The following is a 7,249-nucleotide window of genomic DNA, read 5'->3' as shown; positions in this document are numbered from 1 at the left end:
ATTTCATTCAGTAATTCAACATCAGGAAATGTATCTTTAAAACACAATAAAAGGTGCTGTCAAGGATTTATGTTCCAAGATGTTCATATTAGCAGAAAAAAATAGCTCTGGTCTATCCATGCAAATAAAATATTAAACACCATTTAAAACTATCATCATCCTATGCTTGTGATATTTGTAAATGTACATCATTATTACAATTACATGTAAGTTATGGATAAAAGAGTCTAAAACACTTTAAAAGGAAACATAGCAACCTACTCTCATCGGATATGAAAGACCGAGAAAATCAGTATTTTTATTGATTTTTCTACAGTGTGGGTATGCTTAAGAACTTTTTTAAAAATCCATTCTAAATTAAATTGGGGTGGAAACCTGCCTTATTTGCACCTCAACTTCTCCATGCCTCAGTTTCCTTACCTCCAAAAAGTGTTAAGAATGGTGTTCACCTCAGGTGTGCCATGGGTGTAGGACAAGTTAATACATTTGATACATTAAATAAGCAAAGTCTCTGAGATGCTTAGACAATACCAGGGACACAGCAAATACTCAGTGAACATTAGTTACTACTGCTGTTGTTCTTTTGTAATTTGTCCTTCCCTTTCCTCCCCATCCCCTTGTACCACATTATTCTAGGGAATTTCTCTTCTCACTTAGGCCCTTTAAGCACCCGCCTGATCTGCCTTCAGACTCAGATTTGTTACAAATCCTGAGCGCAACTTTCTAAAAGCAAACAGACTGTTCACATCATTCATCACAACCTCCAACCTCTTCCAGCTTGGAGATGCTATCCAAACTCTTCAGCCTCTCATCTTATGCTACGGGATCAGCCCCTACGTTTCCTTATAGACTCGCACCATCAATCGCAAAACTGCCCTTTCCGCTGTTGTTGAAAGGCGAAGGCGAATTGATCGTGCACGCCTAAAAGAAACCGGGAAGGGGGACGGGTGCTGTTGACGCGCACAGCACACAGGGTGCCTGCAAGCGCTTTGCAGCCGTCAGCACTGCCATCATGTCACAAGAGAAAACAGGCTGAGATAAGCGACTTGCCCAAAGGCACACGGCTAGCAAAGCACAGAGTGGAGATTTGGACTCCACGCTCTCCCGCTCCCCACACCAACCCCAGCGCCCGTGTCCTTCCGCCTTCCTCCCTGCGTGCCTGCCTCATGAACATACCTTCCAGTTCAGGTCTTCGGTATCACCATTCTGCAAACAGGCCATGTTTCATTAAGGACCCCTTAGGTTATGGCGTCTGAAATGGCCCATACACACACACACACACACACACACCCCTAGCCATGTGAGTGTGCCCGCGTGCATACCACACACACTCTCTCTCTCTCCCTCTTTCCTAATCTTCTCTCTCTTGAACACCATTCCTCCTTCTAAGACCATTTACATCCTTCCCCTTGCATATTCTTCCTTTACCCTACCTTATTCATTGAATTCCATCTATGTTAAGAGATCACTCACCTGCAGTAAACAGAGCACTGAGATTCAGCTTCAGGGTCCGCTGAGAGGTGGTGGGCATGGCTCCACCTACAAAGGGCTGACAATCTAGCGGCTGCATTCTCGAGTGCTGATCCCAAAGAAGGTCAAATCCTAGGAGAGAGGCAGGGGGGGGGTCAGAGCTGCTTGGCATGCAAGAGGAGGTATTTCACATCAGTGAGGACAGGACCAAGTCCTGACTGATCCCGTCATCGTAGACAAGTTACTTCTTTCTGCGCTCAGTCTCTTTCTATATAAAATGGTATTAATGAGCTGGCTGTCCTCGGAGTACCTCCACCCTCACCCCAAACTCAGCACAGTGTCTGGCATACAGCAGGTATTCAATAAATATCTGCCGAACAAATAAATGAACTCTGTCGGTCTACAATGGAGGGGGATAGGAAGCAAGTCCTTTCAGGGAGAAAGGCTCTTCTCTTCTCAAGCTTTAGGCTCTGAAGAAATGATTCCTGCCCCAGGGGTAACCGATCACCCTTCTCCCCTTTCTCGCAAGGTCCAGGCCAGGTTTTCCCCGAGACCCTGACCATTCTTAGGCAGGGAGTGTTTAATTATTTCTCTGTGAGCCTGTACCCCAGCTGGACAGAGTTAATAAACCCGCCAGGTCTTTATCTTAACAAGGAGTCTGAGGATCAAATTCTCTCCTCATTAAAGGCCCAGAAATCTCCCTGACAGCGAGGCCTGGGAGTTCGGCAGTCAGCCTGAACACAGAATTTGGTTTCTTAGTGAATTCCTCCAAAGGCTCAAGCCTTTAGAGGTGGGGCAGTTAAGGGAGAGAGGGAGGGAGAGGGGGGAAGGTCAGGGAGAGGAAAGGGAGGGAAAACAACCCTCCCTTAGAACCCAGGACTTAGAGATGAGGCAAAGAGGTGCTTCCAGAGACAGCCAGTCCGTGGTGTGAAGGGGGGGATGCTGTGGGCCAGAGCGGGGCCCTCCACACACACTATCTCCCTGGACCCTCTGACCTGTCTTCTCATCTGCAAGAGGCCTGACAAACCCGAGTCCCCAGCTAGTAAGGGTTGAAGCCCATCCTTACTCGAGCCTGAGCTCCTTCCAGTCATTGCACAGGCTTCCCCAAATATGCCTCCAGACCGCGGGGGGCAACAGGGGCAATTTCATATTCCCATTTCTCAGTGTCCCAACAACCACACAGGACAGATTCAGAGCCAAACACGTCTTTCCTCCTTCAGATAATGCCACATATAGCCACACATTTATGAATAGGTGAATATATGTAGGGAGAGATTTCAATGTGTGCAAAACATACACATGTCCAGTTTTCGGGACAGTTTTTCTGTATGTACCCGTGTATATACATTCAACATGGAGCCACAAGACCTGAGTTCGAATCCCGCCCGTGTCACATGCTATCCACGTGAAACCAAAGAATCTCTTACGTTTTATTTCCTCACCCATCAGGCATAAGTAACAATAAGGCCTGTCTCCCAAAGTGGTTGTGAGGGTTAAGTAGGAGAATACATATGCCAGTCAAAAAGAAAACTACTGTGTGCTTTTATTTACATAAGGTCACTAGAGTAGTCAAATTTACAGAAACAGAAAGTAGAACAGACGTTGCTGGGGGCTGGCAGGAGAGGGGAACTGGGGGTTGTTTATGGGTGCAGAGAGTTTCAGTTTTGCAAGGTGAAAAAGTTCTGGACGTGGGTCACACAAGAATACGTTTAACACTTCTGAGCTGCGCTCTCAGAAATGGTTCACATGATGAATTTATGTTTTGGGATTTTCATCCCGCTTAAAAATAAATGCTAATCAAAGGATACACATGAGAGGGCCCTGCCGAGCATGAAACACGTACTATGCTTGATGTTGTCTCACACACAGGAGTACACACACACACGCATCCATGGCACACGTGCTGTTTCGCAGTCACACTTAGAAGGCGGCACGCGGGAACCCTATTTTAGGAAACTGTTCACAAATAAATTAACAATCCCATATTGGCTGCCTCTTCTGGTAAGCACAAGTTACGTGCTAGTAAGCAGGGTGTGGGGAAAAGATGGCCCAGGACAAATAAATAGGGGAAGCATTAGGTAATATCTCAAGACTTGAGGCTCATGCTTTTTTCTTTGCAAAATATACCAGTGTGTCTGCTGGTATGCCTGTGTTTGCACGTAGCTACCACTCATTTGGCATCTCCTGAACAGGTATTTTAAATACTTTGTCCCACTGAATATTCTAAATCACTCATCGCCATTAGGTAAGGTAGTAATTATCTCTAGTACACAGATGAGACAACTGAGGCTCAAAGAGCCAAATCATTTACCCAAGCTCACGTGGCTAGGTGACGCAGCTTTATTTTGGACTCGAATTTCTCCAACTCCAAAGTCCACTTCCTCTGTTTTGACAAGCCTGTCGCTTTCCTTAGAATGCTCACCCAGGACAGCTCTGGGCATTCTGGAAGTGTTGAGAGCAGATGTCGGGTGAATACATTCCCTTCAAGGTGGAGGAATATACTATGCTCTGGAGTATAAATGGAATGAGTCACGGGGCAAACCGAGCACCAGCTGGGCAATTCTGAGTATCAGTTCTAGCTTGGGGGCCCCTAGGAACCCAGTGGGATTGCCCACTGGGGGAAACTGCCAAGGTTGATGAGGTTCAGGCACCAGTTAAACCACCAGGGACCAGAATTCAGGGTTGACAGGGAGGCCCAGGGGTGGCAGAATAAGTAAATCTGATTAGCAGGGTCAAAAGGCAAGGCAAGTCCAGAAATTAAAAACCTAAGCAATGCACTTGAAAGCAGTGTGGACCAAAACACTGTGGACAAAAGCACATAGCACGTATGTCTGTCCACGAGAGGGAAGCAAACCAGGCTTTGCCCTTCAAGCAGCGCCGGGGACATCACTGGGCTTAGAGAGACCACAGAGGAGACACTTCGCATGTTTCCGGAAGGTGCCTTTAATGACTGAGATATGCACACTAGCCTATGAACCAGAGCTGAAAAAATGGATTGTCTTGCTATAAGCTCCAGGGGTAAGGACAAAGCAAACCAGTGGCATTTTCCATCACAGGTAATTCAGCCCCTAGTCAGCCTCACAGAGGAAATAAGGTTTCCGTCTTCCCCTCCACGGTCTGTGGATCTATCAGAACAGGAGCCTTATGGGTTTTTGAAAGATTAGACAGAGCTCAGTGAGATTTACATTGGTCAGAGGACACACTGGGGCAGGAAATGCTGAAGAAGTGGTGACCACCCATCTGAAGACAGTGTGGGGAGTGGGGCACTGGGACAAGGGTCTCCCGTTGGCTGAGTGCCCCCCACCCCTTCCTTCTGGTTCTGGCAGGGCTAAGACAGAGGTGCTGGAGATGGCAGTGATCCCAACACTAAGAAGGGCTGAAAAGAAGTCCTCCCACTGCCCTCGGGAGAAGGACAGTTAGCTCTGAATTCTGGTGCTCTTGTCTCAGGGAAGCGGGGCTGTGTGGTTGGGCGGGGGGCGGGGGCAGAAGGCTCCTGGAGAAGGTGGCATCAGAGCTGGGACCTGGGTGAGGGCACGGAGCTAAACAGATGGGGAGGCACACTTCAGAAGGAGGGAAGAGTGGGTGCCAAGGCCTTGAGGCAGGAATGACTTGGGAGTGCTAGAGGAACAGAAAGGGCGTCAGCATAGGGAGAACTTAGCTGTGCCTACCACGTGGGGCTTGGAGAAGTACCTAGTGATGCCTGAGGGCAGGCAGGGGCAGATGCTGCAAAACCCTAGTATTCTCAGGTGTAAGTGCAGGTAACCTCCCTCCCCCTAAGATACCAGGTGGGTGAAAGAAGTCTGCAAACCCAGACATAGGTCATATTCTCGGGGTACTCCTCCTCTGAGGGCCCAGGGAATACTCAAATATAAGCCTGGCTGCGGGCTGCATAATTTTCCTGATTTCCTTATCACCCGACAGGCAAGTGAGCAAAGGGCAAGACCAAAGTCATGTGGTTTGGCAAGAGTGCCCTTCTTGGGGCCATGTGGTAACTAGCATGCGGGGTTTGAGTGAGGAGTGCACACAGGAAGGAGTATGAGGGAACTCCCTCGTCACTTGTCACAAAAATCTGAGAACAGCACATCCTTGACGGCCATGAACACTGGGCGCTACTTTGATGGGTAAAAGCGCATCCCGCTTCTCAACGGAGCAGGGACAGCCGAATTCAGGTTCCCCAGGTGCTCCTAGCCAGCACTGTAGGTCACTCATAGAGAGGTGACCAGGCTGGGAGAGGCCTAGGAGGAAAGCTGGGAAGAATTTTCTGGCTAATCATGCTAGAACCCTCTAAGACCAAGAACTTGGTGTTGAGTTGGGTGTGAGAATTTTGGGGCCGTTCCCCGAAGAACATGTTATTAACATTCTGAATGTGTTGGTGGGGGTGGCAGTGACCCAGAATTCCCTCCCACATACCCAGCCAGGGTGGAGAGCGAGGGAAGGGAGTCTCCCCATGAGTATTTATCCTTCATGCTTGCACCCAGGCATAAAACATCCATGCTCCGTGCTGAAATCCCACCCCCACCCCCAAGCTTGTCCACGTCATGCCTTTTACGTGTGTGCAGGAGAAGAAGGAGGGCTCATCGCCTCCCTGGAAAGAGCCAACAGCTGAGAGAGATAAACACAGGACTGAGAGAAGACACGGGTCTGGATTCTGACCCTGCTGCTTCCCCCCTGAGTGAATTTAGGCAACCCACGTGATCCCAATGCCCTCCAGCCGCCTCCCCTGAAACACAGGTGGCCCCACCCCACCTGACTCCAGCCTTCACCTATAATTCTGGATTGCTCAGGGAACACACCAAAAAGGACTGCATCAGTTTGGTTTAACAAAGAATAAAATGTAGGAACGAGAGGCTAAAGCTGCACCAGTTGTCCCTTTCCTCTAAGAGCTCCAGGTGAGACAGTAGCACCATATTATAATAATCAGCGGTAGTAACTTTACAGAAAGATCCCCCTCTGGGATATCTGGATGTAAGCAACTGCCTTGAGGCTTTGAGAATGATTTGATTTGCATACATTTGGACTGCAGACAACTATTGAGGAGCCTACCCACCTCACACGCATACACTGAGCCTGTCCTTATTGTTGCAAGTTTATTCTTACTTATTCTTTGATTTGACAGATGGCCTTCTGTCTCCCCTGCCCCCCGGCCCCTCAATCTCCTGAGAGCTGTATTTGTTAGAGAGTCACGATCTTTCTTATAAATTTTTTGTTTATTTATTTTTGAGAGAGAGACAGAGACAGAGCAAGAGAGACAGAGCATGAGTAGGGGAGGGGCAGAGAGAGAAGGAGACACAGAATCGGAAGCAGGTGCCAGGCTCTGAGCTGTCAGCACAGAGCCCGACACATGGCTCGAACTCACAGACCGTGAGATCATGACCTGAGCCAAAGTCGGAGGCTCAACGGACTAAGCCACCCGGGCGCCCTGAGAGTCACGATCTTTCAACCAGTAACCACCAAGTACTGACTTTCCCCAAGGGGCTGGGCACAGTATTAGCAGTGTTCCCTCACGTTTCCTATTCTTGCAACAGCCCAGGAGATGGCTGCTACGCAGATCCCATTTCACACACAAGGACACTGAGGATCAAAGAGGTTAAGTGACTTGCCCGGGGTCACACGGTGCTGAAGTGACACGGCAGGCTATGGTGGCTCCTGAGCGCTCACTCCATCCATGGCATGGGAGAGGCAGCAGAGTTTCCCGCCTGTGCATTGTCCTGTTGGGTCTGACACACACCCTGAGCTCCTCCTTGCCAGCGGCTCCAGGCCCACGCAGCCATCCACGCGG

General features: G+C 49.0%; 1 long non-coding RNA gene across 1 annotated transcript in view; it reads right to left on the bottom strand.

Annotated features, from left to right (window-relative positions):
* Window positions 1-1,458: 1,458 nt before the first annotated feature.
* The window catches only part of LOC131504679 (uncharacterized), an 81,112-nt gene continuing 75,321 nt past the window's right edge, over window positions 1,459-7,249 (bottom strand). Inside the window, exon 3 of the long non-coding RNA XR_009258105.1 lies at window positions 1,459-1,602. This is a non-coding gene — a long non-coding RNA (uncharacterized LOC131504679). The remainder of the gene's footprint in view (window positions 1,603-7,249) is intronic.

Source organism: Neofelis nebulosa, chromosome 2 (genome assembly GCF_028018385.1).
Source record: "Neofelis nebulosa isolate mNeoNeb1 chromosome 2, mNeoNeb1.pri, whole genome shotgun sequence".
NCBI lineage: Eukaryota > Metazoa > Chordata > Mammalia > Carnivora > Felidae > Neofelis > Neofelis nebulosa.
Note: the sequence above shows the minus strand (reverse complement) of the source record. Positions and strands in the feature narration are given on the sequence as shown.